The following is a 23,835-nucleotide window of genomic DNA, read 5'->3' on the forward strand; positions in this document are numbered from 1 at the left end:
AGGAAGCAGAGCGATTCCTGTTTGTTCAAGATGCCATGTGTCATTTCTCAGTTCTGGTCTTTATTTACGTTTTTTAATGATTTGTCTCTCAGACTTTATTTCTGCATCCATAAGGGTAAATTAGGCAATAAAGACACAGCTGCTGTGAAATTTTGATATATCTGATGGAATGGCATTATATATAGCATTATAGGCTTGGCATTATGGTGGATTTCCGCTATAACCAAGATATTTAGATACTCATTCGTGTTGATATTTTTTAATGATCTACATGCAATCAAATACTTTTAAGATTAGCAGCGAAATGATTATGAAAAAAACTTTCTGGCAATAAAACAATTTACTAACATTTTGACCTTAAAACTACAGAATAAGTAGCAATCCTGCATTTGAACTATAGTCAAAGTGTGTTTTTAATTGTAATAATTTTTTAAGATGTCAAAATATTTGACTTGAGAGAATCTTTTGCATGAGAGATGGAATAGAATATTTTCTCAGGTACGTTTACGTTGGTGTACATCCTTGTACCTCGAATCCTGAATATACAGGATTTTTTTTTTCATTTCCCCAACGGCAAATCACGTTCAATTTAAATGCATATCATTAAATGTGAAGAGCTCAAGTAATTAATGCATGTATCTTTGAGGCTTTTGCTGGCTTTGCATTTACTGCTGTACAAAAAAAGATCAGCTTTAGAAGTAAAAAATATACTCATGAACCCATAGTTAACACGATGCCTTTCAGTGTAGTGAGCGTTGAAGCAATAATTCAAAAGATGCATGTTATTTGTACATTGACCAGCATGGAAAACGAACAGAACATGAAGTTTCCAGAAGGTCATCGCAGTGTGTGTGTATTAGGGAATATTTACAGCAGGAATACCGCTCTATATGCATGCTATAAAGAAGACAGGCTATTTATTGCTGCTTAACGGATTCATCATTTGTCCATAGCTTTATCGGCAGCTGTTAAATATGCTTGATAGTGTCGCAAACTAAATATATGAACAGTTTTGTATACGTTTTATACCGTTCCTGTCTTTAATTCACAGGACATAGTTGAGCTTCCATGATTTCATTGCTGTCTGTGCATCAACGATTGGTCAATTCTTATGCAACATCTCTAACATGTCTTGTGTGATGTTTTTTTTTTTTTATTTGTTTCTTTTTTTTGCTTTTTGTTTCTGTTCCTTTCTTTGCAGATCCCTAAAAGTGTTTGGCTGGCACAGGAGTGGCAGGGCAAGCGTCCTTGCGTGAAACGTCCTCCTCTTGTAACTGTAGTCAGAGATGTGGGACAATGTGGGACTAACTGAAAGGATATTCCATTTTTAACGCAACCACTTTCACTGAACCCTCTCGTCTGCCATAATAATGCAAACCGATCTTTTACATGACTAGCGTGCTGATTATTTGCTAAAGCTTGCTTCTCGTATGGACCTAGAATATTTAGCCTTGTGCCGTAGCTGCTTGCCGTCAGAGCAGAGCCTTTAGGTTTGTTTGCTGAGGCACAGAGTAAGTGCCGTGTACATGTCTTGTTATTGCCTGGCTTGCTTCAGAGCCGAGAGGAGTTTTCTCATGAAGACATTAGACTTAATGAATATTTGTCAGTGCAGACTGTTGAGTTGTGTGAAAACTATAAAAATGCGGGGGATAAATGGGACTCATTTGATATATTTTAGGCTAGCATTGCAGGTATTGCAGTGTTTGCAAGGCGGCACTGTATTTAAAACCCCTTTTCTTCTTCTGCCACAATTTTGTGTAATTAATCCATTTAAAACAAAGAAATTTAAGATTAAGACGCCTTAAAATGGCAATTTTCATTCCTATGATGTTGATGACTGTGAATCAATGGACATATCAAAAGGTTTGGGGTCAGTAAGATATATAACATTTTTTAAATAAATTAATACTTCTATTCAGAAAGCATGCTTTAAATTGATCAGAAGTCCCAGTAAAATCTTTCGTAATGTTACATAAGATTTATATAACCAATAAATGCTGTTTCTTTTCAAAGAATCCTGTAAAAATGTGTCACGGTTTTCACTAAAAATATTAAGCAGCACAGCTGTTTTCAACATTGATAATAATAAATGTTTCTTGAGCAGCAAATCATCATATTAGAATGATTTCTGAAGGATCATGTGACACTGGAGACTGGATTCAGCTTTCCATCACAAGAATAAATTACATTTCATAGTACGAAAGAAAACCATTTTTAAACCAAAATTTGCAAATAATGCAGCCTTTGTGAGCATTAGTTCAAGATCATCTTACTGACCCCAAACTTTAGGGGTCTTTAAACCGACTTATGATAGAATGTTTTTTAACATTTAAAGGAGTCATGGCATGGATTTAAATTAATAATAACCCTCTGTCTGAAATTATCCATTTTTATAGGGCGGCTCATTTAAGGCTTGCCAGTTATGATTGGCTAATGCCATTGCATAAGAAACGCGCCCACTCGCTATTGCATGTAAGTGTTTTAAAAAAACATCCATATAAAACCGTCATTTACGGACAAAGCATGAAATCGTTTAATTGCGGTTTATGATGCAGCTGCTGTCAGATCCAATACAGCTTCATCTGTCAACAAATGTTTCTTTGCGAACTCTCCCATGATGACTCTGTGCCAGTGTGCCCCGCTGATAAAATGCTCTGAACAAACATAAAATCCTCTGACATGATCCGAGATGCCATTAAAACGCACTGTGTTTGGGGGCCCTGCGATACAGGACGATCCTCCAATTTCAAAACCAGACGTTTTTAGAGCTTGATTAAACAAAATGCTTTGTTTATAATGGAGGACGTTCTAAGCTATCAAAAGGTTTTAATGGTAAATTAGATTTCTCGTGTCATGACCCCTTTAACAGACCGTGAATGTCATTGTAATATATGCATACTGAATTGTTTCCTTCCATCTGTATTAATATCTCTCTGTTTGTAACGTTAAGCTATCATTTTACCTTAACACTGTTCTTTCGCTGCCTTGCAAGCACTGGTATTTCCATCAGGAAATGCAAATCTGATTATCATTATTATTAATATTATGATGAATGCATAATCATCCCCTACATTTTATGTGAGGTGCTGTTGTAGATGAATAGTTCTCTATGGCAGGTGAAGTGGTAAGCATCTTTTCTGGTTCTTTACTCTTTCCTCCCAGAGAAGAAAGAAGTGTCACCTCACTCACTCACTCACTCACTCATTCACACTTTCTTCCTGCGATGTGTGCACACACACACCACAGCTGCTCCCTTCTTTCTCTCACCTCCTCTTCTGTTTCTCTCACTTTTGCTGTCTCAAACGCTCTCTGTTTCGCCTCCTCTTTATCTTTGTTCTTTTCATATTTTTCTAGCCCTGTTTTGATGGGCTAGTTTTACCGGAGGTGGTCTGGTCAGGTAAATTAGTGTTTTTACAGAATTTTAAAAAATCTCCTGAATCAAACACTACCATAATAAAGAGCAAATTATCTATGTTTATCGGCTAACTAGGGAAGTCTAATCTGGACAAGCTTGTCTGCAATTTACGGTCTATTATTGTTTCACAACTACCCCAGCTAAAGACCCGTTCGCACGAAGAACTTTAACTATAAAGATAACTATAACAATAACTACATTGGCATCCACACCAACGCACAATATCTTTTTGTTTAATGTAAGCTTGATGCAGTTTTGTCCTCTGCCGCTTTAAATGCTCGAGCTCTGAAAGTGATTCCAATGATATCGTTCCTCTGCCGTTATCGTTATAGATGTGGTCTGGACTCTGCTATTCTTTAATATTTAAACATTTTTAATATCTTTATTAGTATCTTTATAGTTATCGTCTTTGGTATGAACAGGCCTTAAGGCTAAATGTCTGATAGACCTTTATGAATTTAGCCAAGTTTCTAGGTAAATGGTTAGTTAGCTGATACAAGATAGTAATAGTTGGTACTAATCCTGGAGTAAGAAAAAAAAAAATCACAAATACTCAGACAAAAATAGCCTAAAAACTATTTTCACAGTGCTAATGCTAGTGAATTTCACAAATAATTACAAAGAAACAGCGAGTAACAGAATTAAACGTGTCATTTTGAAGTAGAAAGACTAATGGTGCGTTTACACAACACCGTTTTAACTAAAACCTGAAAACTTTTTATGCAATTTGGCTGTTCATTTACACGACAACGGCATTTTCGGGGCTTGAATACAACCTTTGAAAATGAGTTTCAAAGTGCACGTTTTTGAAAACAATACCATTATTGTCTCAATGTAATCTCCAAAAACGCAAATTTGTGGAAGCGGTGACATCACGCACATACGTGTTTAGTCTATAGACGCGTAGGGTTTCTTTATACAGTCACATCGCCAACTACTGGCCTGACATGAATAATACAGCAATTTTAGTCGTTTTCACAAATCCCTGTGAACAGGGATCGTTTTGACATGGGATGCAGCGATACCATATTTTAAGGACAGAGTACGAGTGCCGATATTTTTTTCCTGGTACTCGCGATACCGATACATTTATAAAAAAAATTATTGGTGATGTGGCAGTTTTCCAAGCACAACAGTGAGACTAAAGAATGTAGGACAGCTTCTTTATTATTACTCAAATGAAAAAAGTATTATTTTTATGTGCTTATCACAAACTTAAAGCACGTATTTGGTAATTAAAGCCATAATTACCTTGTCTGGCTATCACCAGACCAAGCTCAATTTAAGATTGAACATTGGTCTGGGGAGTCTGCTCTGTATTTTCTTCTGCACCAGAGGCGTGATCAACGAGCATAAATTAAATGACTCTGTACGCAATTGGATAGGCCTTCAACCAATCAGACCACAAGAGGCGTGATCAACGGGCAACGATCCATCGCTTCTCTATCCGTCATCGTGTTAAACCCGCCAATAGCACGCCAGGTGGATAAGCCAGTCTGTGATTGGTTCCCGCAAAAGTGTAACAGAAGCAGTAGAAATATGAATGTACAGGTTTCCAGACTGAGTTGCAGGGCGAAATCAAATCGCCGGCAGATCAGGCTGGGTTTACCCAGTCTAATAATTACCATTATCATAATAAAATAAAATAAAAAAGTATGCATTTCGCAATGTGTGGGTTGATGTTGTCAATTTTGAAGTACTTCCACACCCCTGAGGCGGACATTGTGTCTCTGTGCATGGAAAATTCTGTCAGTTACGTCACGTGAGGTATCAGTCTTTGATATCGGAGGTATTTTTACGAGTACAAGTAGTGATGCACCGATCATGATTTTACATGGCCGATTCCAATACCGATTTTTTTCAAGAAAACTGTCCGATTCCGATTTCCGATTTTCTTTTTTACACAATTCACGAGTTCGTTTACCCATATACTCTTTAGCTGATAAGGTTTTTAGCGTATTTGGCTTGCTGTCCGCGGTGGAGGGGCTCGAGGAAGCCGCTTCCACTCAAGCTTAGATTTACCCCCCAGGGACTACTAGTGCTAGGAAGAAGAGAAAGGTAAACATGAATGCAAGTAGGTGGAGTTGGGGAGGTGGAGGGATGCAAACGACTGATGCCTGAAGGAGGTAGGAGGCTGCTTATATGCTTAGCAGTTGATTGAAAGATTAGATGGGTTCACTCCTCCCGAATTTGCGTTTGTGTACGTTGCTAATTGAAAGATTACATGGGTTCACTCCTCCCGAAATTATGTTTTGAACTTCACTAAAAGAACAAAAGTATACATGAACAAGATGTTTATTTGGTATTTAAAAGGTTAAATTGGCTTTTAGCTAATGCAAACAAGTCCGCAATCTGAAATTTTTCTAGGATTTAACGGGAAATTGAATTGGAAATTAAAAGGCTGAAAGGTGAAATTAAAGGCAACAACTGCATATTCTGCAATCCAAACAAAGATGTTACTTAAATCAGCATTTGTTTTTAAATTCAGTGTAAAGAAAAAAAGTCTTTACCAGTGAAATTCAATAAAACCAAAGTATATAATTGTTCCAAAATGTTAAATCAAATAATGTTTAGTGCAACGAAAAAAAACTAAGATGCTACAGCAGGTGCTTTTTAAATCAAATTAAGTCAATGTAATTTTAAGGTAAAATAAAAATGATCATCCTATAGGCTACAGAACTGATAGTATTTCATTTCAAAAGTGCATGCATGTTCTTCTTTAGGCTACAAAAAGAAGTATTTCGGCTTTGTCACAAGTTAGTCTGTTTCGTTCTCATCCGATCCAACACGTGAGAAGCTGAGCTGAACAAACGCTCACTATCTGCGCTTGTGCAGGCGCGGAGAGGTAAGCTCGCGCAACTTCAGCTCGCGCAACTTCAGCTCGTGCAGGAAAGCGGCTCTTCATTCCCTTCAGCGTATCTCGTCTCTTCCCTCAGTTCTCCAGTTTCCGTTTGTAACACACAAGTGACATGTTCGCGAATTATTGGAATATAGGCGAAAAATCGGCAGAAAAATACAAAGAAAACCGGCCGGTTGCCGATCGCACGCTAGAAGCAAAAACCGGGCGATTCCGTTTTTTGGCCGGTCAACCGGTTCATCCCTAAGTACAAGTACATGAGCTTGGTATCGGGCCCGATACCGATACTTGCATCCCTACTTTTGACAATATTGTCGTCTTTACCCCAAACTTTTCAAAAACACAAAGGAAAGACTTTTCCATTTTTAGTTCATCGTTGTTGTGTAAACATACCCTAAAAAAGTATTTTCTTGTTAAACATTCTCCAATAATCTTTGTTTTATTTCGGGGGGGAAAAACACTTTTTTTTTACAGTGTGCTCTGGTCTGAAATGCTGACTCACTGCTCTATATTGGAATGAGTATATTGGACTAGAAGCAACTGTTGCATAATCAAATAATTGGATTCCATCTGAATCAGTACATGGAGTCCCAGATGTCCTCTATTAATAATTGTAAGTTTAATTGGCATTTAGAAAAGTGATCAGCCTCTTTTTCTCTCTTCTTCTGCTCTTTTCCTTTCCTTTCCATTCTCTCTTTCTCTCTCTCTCTCTCTGTCAGCGCAGTGGATGTGGCTGTGTATGGTGTAGCTGTAGTGGTGCAGTCCAGTAGATGTTGATGGTGGTCCTCAGCTGGTGCTGTGTTTCGACGCATGCATGCTTGCCCTGTCTCTGTGTGTGTGCCAGTCTTAGGGGGTCCAAGTTTCCATAAAGTTCAAGCCTTCAACTTCTGACGGTTGAACTTAAGCATTTTGAATTGTGTTTGTGCCTGTTTTTTTTTTTTCCTTCTCTACTTTATCTTGAGTGTTTTATTTCTTTTGGAAAATATATGCATGGTCTTGTCTCTACACATCCCCCTAAGTTATTCTTTAAAATTATTTACACCGTTTTAGATTGTTTTTTTGAGTCTCTGAATGATTGATATCCAGGGTCCAAGATTAACAGTGACCAAGCGCCACATGCATGCAAAAACTGGCCTTGGTGAGTAAATATAATGTTACTTGCCAGTTAACTACTAAGAATAATAAATGGGTTAAGTCGATAAAACCTGCTGGTTTTATCCGATATAAGTGAATCGAATGTGATTCAAAGACAAATGAAATATGTAACACCAATTTATTGTGTTATATTTTTTTGCACCAAATCAAAATCATACAGGATTACTGTGTTTTGAATAATAATAGGGTTTCTCAGGACATGAGAAATATTTCTGGCTGTTGAAGTATGTCAGTTTACCTGCTATTGTTAATTTTGGACCCTGTCAATATCATTCCGATTTCACTTTTGATGTTAAACGCAAATATTTACCTCATTCAGGATAGATTTGGACTGCTCTTCAATAATAGGTTCTGAACGTGACGAATACTGTCATATCCATTCATGAAGAAACACTACTGCAGAGCTGAAATGTCTGTGCTTTTCTGTATATTGTGCTTTTGAACTTGCTGGATCCCTTCCTTCGAAGACCTCATAAACATGAAACTGCCAAATCAAGTGTGAAAGGCTTGTGACTTTTTTGCAAATGCTAACCAGTATAATAGACAATGAGTTGAGTTTTATTTCAGTTATCAAATCATTCATATTGTAAAAGTCAAAATTGTATGTCTGTCCAACTGGGCAGTTTTTATGTAGAAGTTTAACAAATTAAAGGTCATTTTAAAATGGTTCTATTTGTCCTGTTTCTCATCTTCCTAAATGACTGTGTAACGTTGTGTAGGTCAGCTGGATCTACTTCTGGACATCCAGTATTGTGAACCTGGTGTTTAATGTGGTCTTGCATACATTACTGCATGTCCTTCAACCCATTTATGTCCCTAATTTAGCTAAATTTATCCTGCTACTGTATGGTAGCGGAGTTTGATTCAGCCTCATTTGTGGCTTTTATATATTTAGCTATCTTAAGGATGTAATATGCATTTTATTATTTGTCCTAGCCAGTGTTGTTATTGTTAACTAACTCTAAAACTATTAATAAAAATAATCTTCAGTAATTGAAATAGAATAAAATCTAAAATAGGCAGCGGCTATTTGCACTAAGTGTAAATAGCAACTATAGATTCTATGAAAATAACTTAGTGAAAATAACATATTCTTAGCGATAATTGCCATTTACACTAAGTGAAAATAAAATTTTCTTAGCGATAGAAGATATTTACGCTAAATGCAAATACCTGTAGATGCTATTAATAAGTGAAAATAGTGATATATTCTATTTACACCATTAATAAAAGCCCTCACTACACCTACCCCTAACCCCACCCAATAAATGCTTTTATTATTATTAAACATTTCTTTAGGCACTTTATTTTCACTTTTAGAACATTTTCTTATTTTTTATTGAAAGTAAATGCCTTTCTGATGTGATATGTGATGGGAAAAGGGAGAAGAGCGAGCTGGCAAAAGGCGGATTCAAACCCGTGTTGATCGCATCAAAACCTAGTTTCATGGACCTTACGCTCTACTGACTACGCCACTGAAGAGGTTCAAATATGTGCATCTTTTAAAAATCTTGTTAAGCCCAACCAGACATTGCTTATTTTCAGGTCACGACCCCACCAGTTGACAACCACTGATGGTAAAAGTGACCACCAGGGGGCGTCAGAGCCCAAATCAAATGTGGTGACATTCCTAAATGTGTTTTATGATCATACAGTACTCTGGGGCATGGTTAGGGCGGTGCAACTGGTGTGCTTTCAGGGTGCCCTGCAGCGAAATCCTCCCACCCCCAATCGCGAACGGATTGGGATCACCACAAAACCAAACCAAGAGAGCCCCGCTCCAGCCTGACGGTCCTACACTGCAAGTGTTCATTTTGCTAAGGTCCAAGTACATGAAAAATGCTACAACAGAAGCATGACAAATGGGTGCCACAATAAGTTATGAGCGAGAACAGAAATGTTGTGACACAACAAAGCTTTTTTTAGATCTGTTCTTATAAATTTACACAGTGCAAAGGTTCAAAAATAGCACACATGTACATCTTTATCCAGTATTGTGACTTTGCTGGGACTGGGAGTATGACCACACACAGAGAAAAAATGTATCAAAATTGGACCTTTAGGGGTACAACAGCTTGTCACTGGGGCAATAACTTTAAAAGGACATCTTAGTACCTTGTTTTTACTTCTCAAAGGTGCATATTAGTACCTGGTACTACCATGAACCTTTTTGTGGTAAAAAGGTACAAATATGTACTTTTAAGAGTACTGCCCCGGTGACAAGCTGTTGTACCCCTAAAGGTAAAATTTTGACACCCTTTTCTCTGTGTTCATGATGGGCCTAAGTTGAGTAATAGACTTTCACATATTAAAACTTAGGCTATTAATTTGATTGGATTTGTCGCAAATTGCTATTACATAAAATCCCAGGAGCAGCCTCTTCTCAGAACTCTCAAGAAAGCCTTGTACATCACGTAACAGGTCATATCCTCGGTCGCCCGGTGCAGGAACGTGGAACGCTGAGCCTGTCTGCTCTAACAGGAACCCAGCGCTTCAGATAAATGGCTTCCTCCTACTCCTAAAAACATACCCAGCGGTCTAGAGCTCAAAGTTGAAAAGGCTTGAGAGGGAAAAAGGGGGTGCGATTGGTTCAGCAGGTGAGGACTGGAAATGCCAGATAAAGAACTGAATTTCTTGCATCACTTCCGCTGTTTGTTCTTCTTTCTATTTCCAAGCGATGGAATGCTTTGCCGTTCAGGGGGCGAGGAATTCAAAACAAGTTCATTAAGTTTGAATAGCGTCTTCTTTTTAAAGCTGTTTGACCACCCCACCCTAATATCACAAAGGCCTTTCCACAATACACATCCGTCAGCCTCCAAGAACTGATTTCCTGCCTCAAACCCCTTTTTCGTTTGAACAGATCTGTAGCAGTCTGTTTTTGAACGAAGTAATAACAGATGTTGGTACCATACTGATGGAACAAACTAATGTTTGCTTTTGCTTACTATCTACTGCAAATCGGTGTGTTGGGCAACAGGAAGTGGCACAGGCATAGACTTATTGAAGATAAATATACACCTACTCAGCGCCCCCTGATGTTATGGAGGAAGAAGAACTGTTTCGTAATGGAAAACTTACGTACTACCTACTTTATTTATTTTTTTAACAAATAGTATATGAAAGTGTTGTTAGCTAAATTTTTTGTTAATTACAATAAAGCTCAAATAAAATAAATATTAGATGACAATTTTTTTATTATAAATGGCAAAAAGCTGAAATCACCAGATAAAAATAATGCTAAAAAAATTAATATTTAAACAAACTAAAATTAAAACGAAAAATATAAAAAATAAAAGCTAATTCAAAATATTCATAAATACTGTATTCAAAAAAGCTCAAGCGTGCTGCGTAACACGAGAATGAACCTCATTGGTTCTTGAGGAAGCTCAAACGTGCTGCGTAACAAGAGAATGAACCTCATTGGTTCTTGCTGAAGCTCAAACGTGCTGCGTAACAAGAGAATGAACCTCATTGGTTCTTGCAGAAGCTCAAACGTGCTGCGTAACAAGAGAATGAACCTCATTGGTTCTTGCAGAAGCTCAAACGTGCTGCGTAACACGAGAATGAACCTCATTGGTTCTTGAGGAAGCTCAAACGTGCTGCGTAACAAGAGAATGAACCTCATTGGTTCTTGCAGAAGCTCAAACGTGCTGCGTAACACGAGAATGAACCTAATTGGTTCTTGCAGAAGCTCAAACGTGCTGCGTAACACGAGAATGAACCTCATTGGTTCTTGCAGAAGCTCAGACGTGCTGCGTAACACGAGAATGAACCTCATTGGTTCTTGAGGAAGCTCAAACGTGCTGCGTAACACAACAATGAACCTCATTGGTTCTTGAGGAAGCTCAAACGTGCTGCGTAACACAACAATGAACCTCATTGGTTCTTGAGGAAGCTCAAACGTGCTGCGTAACACGAGAATTAACCTCATTGGTTCTTGAGGAAGCTCAAACGTGCTGCGTAACACGAGAATGAACCTCATTGGTTCTTGAGGAAGCTCAAACGTGCTGCGTAACACAACAATGAACCTCATTGGTTCTTGAGGAAGCTCAAACGTGCTGCGTAACAAGAGAATGAACCTCATTGGTTCTTGAGGAAGCTCAAACGTGCTGCGTAACACGCGAATGAACCTCATTGGTTCTTGCAGAAGCTCAAACGTGCTGTGTAACACAAGAATGAACCTCATTGGTTCTTGAGGAAGCTCAAACGTGCTGTGTAACACAAGAATGAACCTCATTGGTTCTTGAGGAAGCTCAAACGTTCTCCGTAACACGAAAATGAACCTCATTGGTTCTTGAGGAAGCTCAAACGTTCTGTGTAACACGAGATGAACCTCATTGGTTCTTGCTGAAGCTCAAACGTGTTGCATAACACAAAAATGAACCTCATTGGTTCTTGAGGAAGTTCAAACGTGCTGCGTAACACGAGAATGAACCTCATTGGTTCTTGAGGAAGCTCAAACGTTCTGTGTAACACGAGATGAACCTCATTGGTTCTTGCTGAAGCTCAAACGTGTTGCATAACACAAAAATGAACCTCATTGGTTCTTGAGGAAGTTCAAACGTGCTGCGTAACACAACAATGAACCTCATTGGTTCTTGAGGAAGCTCAAACGTGCTGCGTAACACGAGAATGAACCTCATTGGTTCTTGAGGAAGCTCAAACGTTCTGTGTAACACGAGATGAACTTCATTGGTTCTTGCTGAAGCTCAAACGTTCTGCGTAACACGAAAATGAACCTCATTGGTTCTTGAGGAAGCTCAAACGTGCTGCGCAACATGAGAATGAACCTCATTGGTTCTTGAGGAAGCTCAAACGTTCTGCGTAACACGAAAATGAACCTCATTGGTTCTTGAGGAAGCTCAAACGTGTTGCATAACACGAGATGAACCTCATTGGTTCTTGAGGAAGCTCAAACGTGCTGCGTAACACGAGAATGAACCTCATTGGTTCTTGAGGAAGCTCAAACGTGCTGCGTAACACGAGAATGAACCTCATTGGTTCTTGAGGAAGCTCAAACGTGCTGCGTAACACAACAATGAACCTCATTGGTTCTTGAGGAAGCTCAAACGTGCTGCGTAACAAGAGAATGAACCTCATTGGTTCTTGAGGAAGCTCAAACTTGCTGCGTAACAAGAGAATGAACCTAATTGGTTCTTGCAGAAGCTCAAACGTGCTGCGTAACACGAGAATGAACCTCATTGGTTCTTGCAGAAGCTCAAACGTGCTGTGTAACACAAGAATGAACCTCATTGGTTCTTGAGGAAGCTCAAACGTGCTGTGTAACACAAGAATGAACCTCATTGGTTCTTGAGGAAGCTCAAACGTTCTCCGTAACACGAAAATGAACCTCATTGGTTCTTGAGGAAGCTCAAACGTGCTGCGTAACACGAGAATGAACCTCATTGGTTCTTGAGGAAGCTCAAACGTTCTGTGTAACACGAGATGAACCTCATTGGTTCTTGCTGAAGCTCAAACGTGTTGCATAACACAACAATGAACCTCATTGGTTCTTGAGGAAGCTCAAACGTGTTGCATAACACAAAAATGAACCTCATTGGTTCTTGAGGAAGTTCAAACGTGCTGCGTAACACAACAATGAACCTCATTGGTTCTTGAGGAAGCTCAAACGTGCTGCGTAACACGAGAATGAACCTCATTGGTTCTTGAGGAAGCTCAAACGTTCTGTGTAACACGAGATGAACTTCATTGGTTCTTGCTGAAGCTCAAACGTTCTGCGTAACACGAAAATGAACCTCATTGGTTCTTGAGGAAGCTCAAACGTGCTGCGTAACACGAGAATGAACCTCATTGGTTCTTGAGGAAGCTCAAACGTGCTGCGTAACAAGAGAATGAACCTCATTGGTTCTTGCAGAAGCTCAAACGTGCTGCTTAACACGAGAATGAACCTCATTGGTTCTTGAGGAAGCTCAAACGTGCTGCGTAACAAGAGAATGAACATCATTGGTTCTTGCAGAAGCTCAAACGTGCTGCGTAACACGAGAATGAACCTCATTGGTTCTTGCAGAAGCTCAAACGTGCTGCGTAACACGAGAATGAACCTCATTGGTTCTTGCAGAAGCTCAGACGTGCTGCGTAACACGAGAATGAACCTCATTGGTTCTTGAGGAAGCTCAAACGTGCTGCGTAACACAACAATGAACCTCATTGGTTCTTGAGGAAGCTCAAACGTGCTGCGTAACACGAGAATGAACCTCATTGGTTCTTGAGGAAGCTCAAACGTGCTGCGTAACACAACAATGAACCTCATTGGTTCTTGAGGAAGCTCAAACGTGCTGCGTAACACAACAATGAACCTCATTGGTTCTTGAGGAAGCTCAAACGTGCTGCGTAACAAGAGAATGAACCTCATTGGTTCTTGCAGAAGCTCAAACGTGCTGCATAACACGAGAATGAACCTCATTGGTTCTTGAGGAAGCTCAAACGTGCTGCGTAACACGAGAATGAACCTCATTGGTTCTTGAGGAAGCTCAAACGTGCTGCGTAACACGAGAATGAACCTCATTGGTTCTTGAGGAAGCTCAAACGTGCTGCGTAACACGAGAATGAACCTCATTGGTTCTTGAGGAAGCTCAAACGTGCTGCGTAACACAACAATGAACCTAATTGGTTCTTGAGGAAGCTCAAACGTGCTGCGTAACAAGAGAATGAACCTCATTGGTTCTTGAGGAAGCTCAAACTTGCTGCGTAACAAGAGAATGAACCTCATTGGTTCTTGCAGAAGCTCAAACGTGCTGCGTAACACGAGAATGAACCTCATTGGTTCTTGCAAAAGCTCAAACGTGCTGTGTAACACAAGAATGAACCTCATTGGTTCTTGAGGAAGCTCAAACGTGCTGTGTAACACAAGAATGAACCTCATTGGTTCTTGAGGAAGCTCAAACGTTCTCCGTAACACGAAAATGAACCTCATTGGTTCTTGAGGAAGCTCAAACGTGCTGCGTAACACGAGAATGAACCTCATTGGTTCTTGAGGAAGCTCAAACGTTCTGTGTAACACGAGATGAACCTCATTGGTTCTTGCTGAAGCTCAAACGTGTTGCATAACACAACAATGAACCTCATTGGTTCTTGAGGAAGCTCAAACGTGTTGCATAACACAAAAATGAACCTCATTGGTTCTTGAGGAAGTTCAAACGTGCTGCGTAACACAACAATGAACCTCATTGGTTCTTGAGGAAGCTCAAACGTGCTGCGTAACACGAGAATGAACCTCATTGGTTCTTGAGGAAGCTCAAACGTTCTGTGTAACACGAGATGAACTTCATTGGTTCTTGCTGAAGCTCAAACGTTCTGCGTAACACGAAAATGAACCTCATTGGTTCTTGAGGAAGCTCAAACGTGCTGCGCAACATGAGAATGAACCTCATTGGTTCTTGAGGAAGCTCAAACGTTCTGCGTAACACGAAAATTAACCTCATTGGTTCTTGAGGAAGCTCAAACGTGTTGCATAACACGAGATGAACCTCATTGGTTCTTGAGGAAGCTCAAACGTGCTGCGTAACACGAGAATGAACCTCATTGGTTCTTGAGGAAGCTCAAACGTGCTGCGTAACAAGAGAATGAACCTCATTGGTTCTTGCAGAAGCTCAAACGTGCTGCTTAACACGAGAATGAACCTCATTGGTTCTTGAGGAAGCTCAAACGTGCTGCGTAACAAGAGAATGAACATCATTGGTTCTTGCAGAAGCTCAAACGTGCTGCGTAACACGAGAATGAACCTCATTGGTTCTTGCAGAAGCTCAAACGTGCTGCGTAACACGAGAATGAACCTCATTGGTTCTTGCAGAAGCTCAGACGTGCTGCGTAACACGAGAATGAACCTCATTGGTTCTTGAGGAAGCTCAAACGTGCTGCGTAACACAACAATGAACCTCATTGGTTCTTGAGGAAGCTCAAACGTGCTGTGTAACACGAGAATGAACCTCATTGGTTCTTGAGGAAGCTCAAACGTGCTGCGTAACACAACAATGAACCTCATTGGTTCTTGAGGAAGCTCAAACGTGCTGCGTAACACAACAATGAACCTCATTGGTTCTTGAGGAAGCTCAAACGTGCTGCGTAACAAGAGAATGAACCTCATTGGTTCTTGCAGAAGCTCAAACGTGCTGCATAACACGAGAATGAACCTCATTGGTTCTTGCAGAAGCTCAAACGTGCTGTGTAACACAAGAATGAACCTCATTGGTTCTTGAGGAAGCTCAAACGTGCTGTGTAACACAAGAATGAACCTCATTGGTTCTTGAGGAAGCTCAAACGTTCTCCGTAACACGAAAATGAACCTCATTGGTTCTTGAGGAAGCTCAAACGTGTTGCATAACACAACAATGAACCTCATTGGTTCTTGAGGAAGCTCAAACGTTCTGCGCAACACGAGAATGAACCTCATTGGTTCTTGAGGAAGCTCAAACGTGCTGCGTAACACAAGAATGAACCTCATTGGTTCTTGAGGAAGCTCAAACGTTCTGCGTAACACGAGAATGAACCTCATTGGTTCTTCCTGAAGCTCAAACGTTCTGCGTAACACAAGAATGAACCTCATTGGTTCTTGCTGAAGCTCAAACGTTCTGCGTAACACAAGAATGAACCTCATTGGTTCTTGCTGAAGCTCAAACGTTCTGCGTAACACAAGAATGAACCTCATTGGTTTTTGCACGTCAGGCGAACATGCTTGAGCTTCCGTTTATCATAATAACCGATGTGTGAGTTAATGAATGTTTGTATGTGAATAAAAGCCTAAATTAAATCTGTTCATCATATAAATCAGTCAAGTCTCTTCAGACTCAATCAGTTCATATGGATTAATTTTATGATATCTTTATGAACTTATTGAAGCGTCAAAGTGTCAGTTGTGTAGCTGTCAATGGAGAGACAGAACGCTCTCAGATTTCATCAAAAAGATCTTCATCTGTGTTCCGAAGAAAGTCTTACGGGTTTGGAACGACATGAGGTTGAGGAATTGGGTGAACTATAAAGGTTCTTCATGGGACCATTAAAGAACCTTTAATTTTAAGAGTGTGGCATCTGCAAGCAAATGCTTCAGGAGCTTTTCTCTGTAGTACTAACTTCACTTTTCAGTGTCATTTTGGATGTTTAATTATTTGGTGGATGTATGTATGAAGTCAGTTCTCCTCAGGTTCACGGGTGACCTGGGGCCTCATTTATAAAACTTTGCGTAGGATTTGAGTCAGAAGTGGCGTACGGATGAAACATAGGATGTGCGTACGCACAGAAATATTCGGGTTTATAAAACCGTGTGCACGCACATCCTACGCAGTTTTCCTTTAATAAATCACAATCAATTCTAAATGTAGCGCAGCTTTTGCGGCTTCATGTCACGCCCATAGTTGACCATAAATAGTCCGTGAAACGCCCACAAGTTAATATTCATCGATTGCGAAATCATGGCAAACACAGAGAGGAAATAAAAAAAACGTAACTTCACTCGATTTGAAGTAGAAGTTATCGTTGGCGAGGTGGAAAAGAGGAGAAAAAATTTGTTTTGGAGGGCACAGTGTGGGCATTACTAATGCCAAAAAGGCACTTGAGTGGCAAAAGGTTGCAGACGCCGTAAATGCTGTAGCCTCACAACCTCGGACCATGGCCGAAATAAAAAAGAAATGGTCAGACATCAAAGTCGAGGCAAAAAAGCTTCTAGCGCTCCATCGCCAGAGTGTGTCCTCGTTTGCCAGCAAGTCTTCTTGCTGTCTGAAGACTCCTTCCATTTGCCACATCTTCTAAGAGCGCAAGATCAGCCGTTGTGCGTCATTACGCATTGTGATGGGGTATTTTATTTCCATTTAATTGCATCTGACAAGCTACAGATGTCGGTGATAATCTACGTGGAAATGGAAAATAGTTCAGTGCAAATGTAATGTCTTGCAGCTTTCTGAATGGTTGAGACATATACGTCATATTATTTGATCAAAAATAAAACTAAAGGCATATGCCTGAATACCATGATTCCGTAGCCGATGAAGAAATTTTACTATGAAAACTACTCTCCCCAGTGGACAATTAATATACATCTATCTATCTATTTATCTATTTATCTATATATCTCCCTAATTATCTATCTATCAGTCAATCTAATAGCATCTATATCTGCTCCCCCAGACGGACACATTGACGAGAATATCAGTTTTGCACATTATTTCGTTCGTTTACCATATTATTTATGAGGATGAATTGCATAACATGCCAATATTATTGCAGAACATCTTTTTACAACATTCTTTTTAAAAAAACTGCAGATCGATCAAACGGGTGTTCGTGTAGGCTGTTAATTGTAAGACTTGCTTTGTGAAGTCTTCATGTTATTTATGAGAGGCAGTATTGCCATTTCTTTTACACAACGGTCTACACAGTTTCACACACTTTCACGTGTTTCTTCCATCTGCCGACGGTGTCGCCATTTCTCATTTCACCCGTTTTTGTGCGTACGCCTGGGTCAGAGCCTGCGTGAAGGACCGCACATTTTCCCGTCAAGTTTGCTTTTTATAAATACCAATTATTGCGTAGAGAGCGGCGTACGCCTTCTTTTGTGCGTACGCAACGTTTATAAATGAGGCCCCTGAACATTTTTTTGACAACTACAAAATGCTTAAGTACTTTTTTCTTCATTGTACACATAACAGTACTTTTAACTGTATATATATATATATATATATATATATATATATATATATATATATATATATATATATATATATATATATATATATATATATACTTTTTTTTTACCAACAACCTTTTGCTTTGAAATTGTGTTAACTAATGACATCTATTTTAAGCCTATAGTTTTAAGTGTCCACATACTTTGGGCGCCCATGTAGTGTGATAATAGTAAATTAAGGAAAGGGTTTGCATTTCTGAAATGTTTGACCGTGCCCACGGAAGTGTTTCATACCAGCAATTCTCGAGCGACGTGGAATTAACTTTCGATTAAATAAGGAACACGGCATTGTGCTTGCAGGGCTTTAAGTGAAACACTGATTTTCTCCCGACACTTTGGATTTGGCAGCATTTTGTCTTTCTAAAATCTGTCACTCACTGCTGACGCAGATCCTTTTCCTGAGCGGGTGAGATTTGTATTGTTCGGATGAAGCAGGCCCTGCTATCTTCATCCACCAGCGGCTTCCCGTTTCCTCCAACACTGGAAATGCTGCGTTTGTCTCCCCCTCCTCAGGCTAACCTTCAGGCATAAATTAAGACCCGTTGGCCACTTGTTTTCCCTTTATTTTCAATGGTTTTCTGTGTTCATATTTTGGGATATTTTATTAAACAGACAGTTATATGGTCCTAGCTTCTGATTTAGTCATTTTGTTATTTTGCCAGGCACTATTTAAAACCAGTTTATTTATGAAAGGAAAAGGCGTTTCCATCACGTGAAACCACCGATGTTGACTGACGTGTTTCACTGACATATCCCTTTGTGTTGCATAAAATAAAATGATTTACAGCACAATAAAGACTTTATAGATTAAATAGAATGTATACAAACCTTTATTTCACCGAAGAAATGCACCAATTCGGCGGCGTTGAGAACTGCTCTCCTGACAAGGATGCAAAAAGCCCGCGCTCAGCTACTAACCGGAATAACCTTTAAAAAAAAAAAGAAAAGAAAAAAAGACCTGGCTCAAACAAGCATTTGGGTAGAAAAATAACTTAGGATAAGTCCTGAAATAAAATAGTGACTATTTAAAAATGCAGATAGGTCTATGCATGTTTTCGGGGCGTGATTTTGCCTAGAAATAGGCTACATTATCCTGGAACAGACTGTCCGAAATTGTAATCCTATCCCTAAACCTAACCCATAGGGTTATATCTGGTATATCTGGCCATAACTTATCCTTAAAATCAGAAGGAAATGATAGGTGAAGGGCTGCCAACTTTTGAGTTTAGCGTGGAGTCAGAATGTGATTCTATTCATAAGCTTCAATTTGATTCTGATCATGATTCAATATTGATTCACTTGGCAAAATCAGGGCCTACATGTCAATTTTTCTCAAGGCAACAAATCTCTTGCAACTAATTCTATAAACAATCAGGGAAACCTGTTAGTTGATATTGTTTAAGGTTAAAATTAACAATTCATTCCTACAATTAATATCATAGGGTTTTATAATAACGTTATAATATTTATTAATGCTAATCGTAAAAATATAATAAATATGTAATATAGAGCATATATTTAGAAAAATGCTCCTCTCTATAGAGTTCATTTATCTAGCTAACTAAAATGCTATTGTCATTGATTGGCTTTATGTGACATATTGTTCACAGGCTGTTTATTTACGTCTTTCTGCGGTTGAAACACTCGATTGAACCCTTACACGATTTGGTGCTTATAGCGTTAGGGCTACTACTTAACTAGTGTAGTAATAACAAGGAAGACATTAGTTCATGTGCCGCTTGAACTGAGGCGCTACAGCGATCTGTCACAGCATATTAAAGAGATTCAAAACAATATTTCGGTCATGACAACTCTCTGGGATATTGGCATGGTAATAGAGATTGGCATGGTAATGGATATGGCAATGTTGATATCTTTGGTCTTGGGGAATAGACCTGCTATGCTGCTGCTGTGACTTGCTATTGCCTGCATTCACAGACATTGCTGTGAGCATGTAAGGCATAATGCTGCTGCTGCACAGTAACATACATCAAAAATAACCCCCGTTGCAGATCTATACAGGTGGAGCTGGGGAAGATGGAGGGTTTCTGAAAGCACGCTACACACTGCTAACAGCAGACTATTTGAATGTTGACCCGCAGCTCATTGGCCGCTGATGCAACAGCAACCAATCAGCTGTGCTATGAGCTACTATGATGTGATCGCTACCAAATTTGCGCCGCAATGTTTTTTCACTGCGTGAGAAAATGTATGTGTGGCGTGAGAACAGTGTCAATTGCGTGAGCATTCAGCGTGAGAGTTTGCAGCCCTGACTGTGGTGATAAATCCTGATATAAACCTGTCGCTCAAATCTGATTGGTTGATTGGAATGTTATTTCAGGATCAACAGAAATGTTTATCCAGGAACGTGTTGAACTTGGTGTGTTTTCAAAGCAACGTTTTTCCCATTTTTTGATATTTCATCAGCCTCAAGCAGAACTACACGAAACCTACTAATGTAAAATATATCATTAGAAGATGCATTCATTCTAAAAAACAGTTCTTTTTGCTTAAGTGTGCATTACTTCCCACTTCAAAAGAATGAAAAATTCTTCTCCGAGTTCACTGACAGACTCCAGCGGTTCTAGGAGGATGGAGCTTGTTCTTTACAGCAGTTTTATCAGTTCCAAACACACACAGGAATTCCGGTTTGGGGAATGACCATCCTGATTCCTCACTTCCACAGGAAGGTTAAATAAAAAGAACCTCTTACGGGACAAAGGCATTTCATTTCTCACAAGTCTGGACAGAGGCATAGGCTACAATGACTGCGATAGTAAAGTCCTGCTTCTGGAGCTCAAACATTCGTCTATGGACCTCCTCGTGTCTCAGATTCACCAGCTGGACCGAATTTGGAAACAGATCCATCATTTTCAGGTAGAGTTTATAACAAACAATTTACCAAGGATTTTGGGTCACACTTTACATTACATACTTTGCGACTCTAATGAACATTATGTCAATGCTTTTTGGAAGTGTTTTAATTACGTTATTGTTGCTATTTTAGTTCATAACAATCATATGCATTATGGACAGTGTAATTTAAAGCATTGCAGTATGTTTCAGTTGAACATTTCTTAAATTAATAAGCCCATTGGCTATGCATCAATCTGACCAAATTTTACTTCATATTTGTTTGACATTTTTGAAAAAGGTATTATACAAGAATTATAGAATAATACAAGGATATTATATATTGTTATACATTTTAGAAACAGATTTTTTTTCAGCTGATCACAAAATTACAATTTGCCAACAGAGGGCGCAATTTTATTTAAAGTAGGGCGTGGAACTGCATCTATTTATGTTCATATAAGAGTGGAACAATGTTATTTCTGATTAGTCTAACAATACTGCTTTGTTTAAAGTATTACATCATGTTTTTCTACTCCATCACTGCAGCCATGGATGGATTTAAAGGGATAGTTCACCATTTTTTTGTTTTTTAAATGAACGTGTATTGTGAATACCCTCAAGTTGTTTCAAACCTGTATGAATTTCTTTCTCCTTCTGAACTCAAAAGAAGATAACTTGAAGAATGTCGGTAACCAGACGGTAGCCATTGATTTTGATTTTTACTATGGAATACTATGGTCTGGTTACCAAAATTCTTCAAAATATCTTCTTTTGTGTTCAGAAGAAAGAAATTCATACAGGGTTGGACAACTTGAGGGTGAGAAAATGAACTATTCCTTTAACCTCTCAGAATGAATCAGGCCCATCTGAGAGCCAAAGAGGACTAATGAAGACGTTACTTCTGAAGTCTGCAAAAGGTAAAGTCTGCGTAACTGTAGAAAATCACAAATATGGTTTAATTCTACATGTTTGAAACCTAAACGGATTCATTTTGTCATGCCTTGATGAGAAGAAAGAAGCCCTTTAGCTGCTTCACAGTCCATTATTACTTTTGGTACGCGCTAGGCCAGACTCAAACTCGTACCGTGAGTAATAATGCACCGTGGCAGTGTGTTTATCAGCGTGGAGAAACTCAAGCCAGGTTTGGAAGCAAGTGAATAAAGAGGGAACATTTTCATATGAATGTTTGCATAAATGAACACTTTACACTTGCATAATTAAAAACCCAACCATGCCCACACCTACTTCCCTTTGGCATAATGAGACTGCACTTGATAATGGACACACTGTATTGTTTTCATTTTAGGTTTGAAGTGAAGTAAATTACATACGATCAAAGGAGTGGAAACTCTGGATGACAACTCAAAATGTTCATGAAGGGTATGCAGTATTAATTCACACTTCTGTATATGCCGCGGTTCAGTTGGAACATCTGAGCATCACCTCCAGCGGAAATTAAGAGTTTACCTGGCTAAAGATTTGGGGTTTTACTATTATTAAAAACTAAACTAGGCTACTAAATGTAATTGTGTTGTATGATGTCCAAATAACAGTCTAAAAATAATTAATTAAGTAAAAAAAAAAAAGCAATGATGGTTGAATCGATTGTTCTTTGCCTCTTTTTCTTCTAGGTTGAGACCGAGGTCCGTGGATGTCTGACAGCCTTGCGTTATAATCGCTTACACATTGTTTTAAGGTGTCATTGTTACAGTGTATTATATATTTAAGCACTGAGTGTTATTAATTAACAACATGCACTTACTATAGAGTTAGGGTTTGGTTGAGGGTTAGTACTTATGCATACTTTACTGTTATTACTATGGTAAGTATGTAACAAGGACACTGTAAATAGTGTTACCGTATAATCTTTATGCTTTTGTTACAAAACAGATTCCGTCATCACAAGGTAACATGCAATTAATGCAAATGAGAAAATAGTAATGTGTAAACTATGTTTAAATATGTTTTATTAAATAAAAATCATTTAAAAATGGTTTACATTTTTATCAATATTTAGAGCCTTTAATGTTCTATTCAATTTGAATGCAATAAAAAGATATTTCTAATTGTCTGAGGTTTTTTTTTTAATGAAAAATTGAAGTTGTCTATGTTTTAAACACCATAATGACACTCCTTCATCGGTGTAGGTTCATCTTGGACATCTCAACAGATTTGCTGAAGTCAATCAGTTTTCAGACAAAAACAATGCTTTTTTCAGTGTCACTCTTTGAAAATATATGGCCTGTTTGACGTGACATGGCATTTTCACTTAAATAAAAATATATAGAATTAGTATTGTCATCATTTAAAATGCAGTAAATGGTTAACCATTTATTTGTCTTACATGGACCTGTTGTTATAAAAACTGCTTTGTCTTTAAATTGTTCAGCCAAATCTCAAAATTGTCCTGTGGCGTGGTTCAATAAACTGCAACTTTTATAAATTAAAAAGTAAAGAATAAAAATGTTAATAAATAGCTCAGGCATAATTATACAAGTGTCTATTTTAGTAAATGACAATCATTTTTTTCATCCATATATTTCTCAACGCATAGGATCTTGATACATTTTGTCATTGAAAACCATGTCCTCTGGTGTGACACCATATCCTGAAATTAAATCGGGCGATTCCACGGATAACTTTAATTAGTTAAAGGACCCCATTCAGGGTCATGTTACTGAAGCCCCCTGAGACGCCCATGACATGGTTAGTTCTGGTTAGTTTTGGTCTCCGAATTGTTCAAATATTTACCTTTTTTGGAACCACTATAAAATTTCTAAGTTTTGTTGTCCTTTGGTGTGACACCCCTAAATTATATTTTTTAATTAAGCATATTAAACTACATAATCACGGGAC

The 23,835-nt window shown here is 38.7% G+C and overlaps 1 protein-coding gene and 1 long non-coding RNA gene across 4 annotated transcripts in view; one reads left to right on the forward strand and one right to left on the reverse strand.

The window, feature by feature from the left end:
• Positions 1-18,620, reverse strand: part of ift81 (intraflagellar transport 81 homolog) — a 94,144-nt gene extending 75,524 nt beyond the window's left edge. The window contains exon 1 of the mRNA XM_079826748.1: positions 18,502-18,620. The gene's annotated coding sequence lies outside the window, so the exon portion shown is untranslated. The remainder of the gene's footprint in view (positions 1-18,501) is intronic.
• A 2,223-nt stretch (positions 18,621-20,843) lies between these two features.
• LOC307132506 lies at positions 20,844-23,050 on the forward strand. 3 transcript variants are annotated; one of them, XR_013817306.1, is made up of 5 exons: positions 20,865-21,000; positions 21,526-21,678; positions 21,761-21,896; positions 22,286-22,359; positions 22,611-23,050. It is a non-coding gene; the product is annotated as an uncharacterized lncRNA (long non-coding RNA). The 3 variants fall into 3 exon arrangements; XR_013817304.1 differs by lacking the exon at positions 21,526-21,678 and having other exon boundaries at positions 20,844-21,000; positions 21,830-21,896; XR_013817305.1 differs by having other exon boundaries at positions 21,526-21,896.
• The last annotated feature ends 785 nt before the right edge of the window (positions 23,051-23,835 follow it).

This window comes from Gobio gobio, assembly GCF_949357685.1.
Source record: "Gobio gobio genome assembly, chromosome: 10".
Lineage (NCBI taxonomy): Eukaryota > Metazoa > Chordata > Actinopteri > Cypriniformes > Gobionidae > Gobio > Gobio gobio.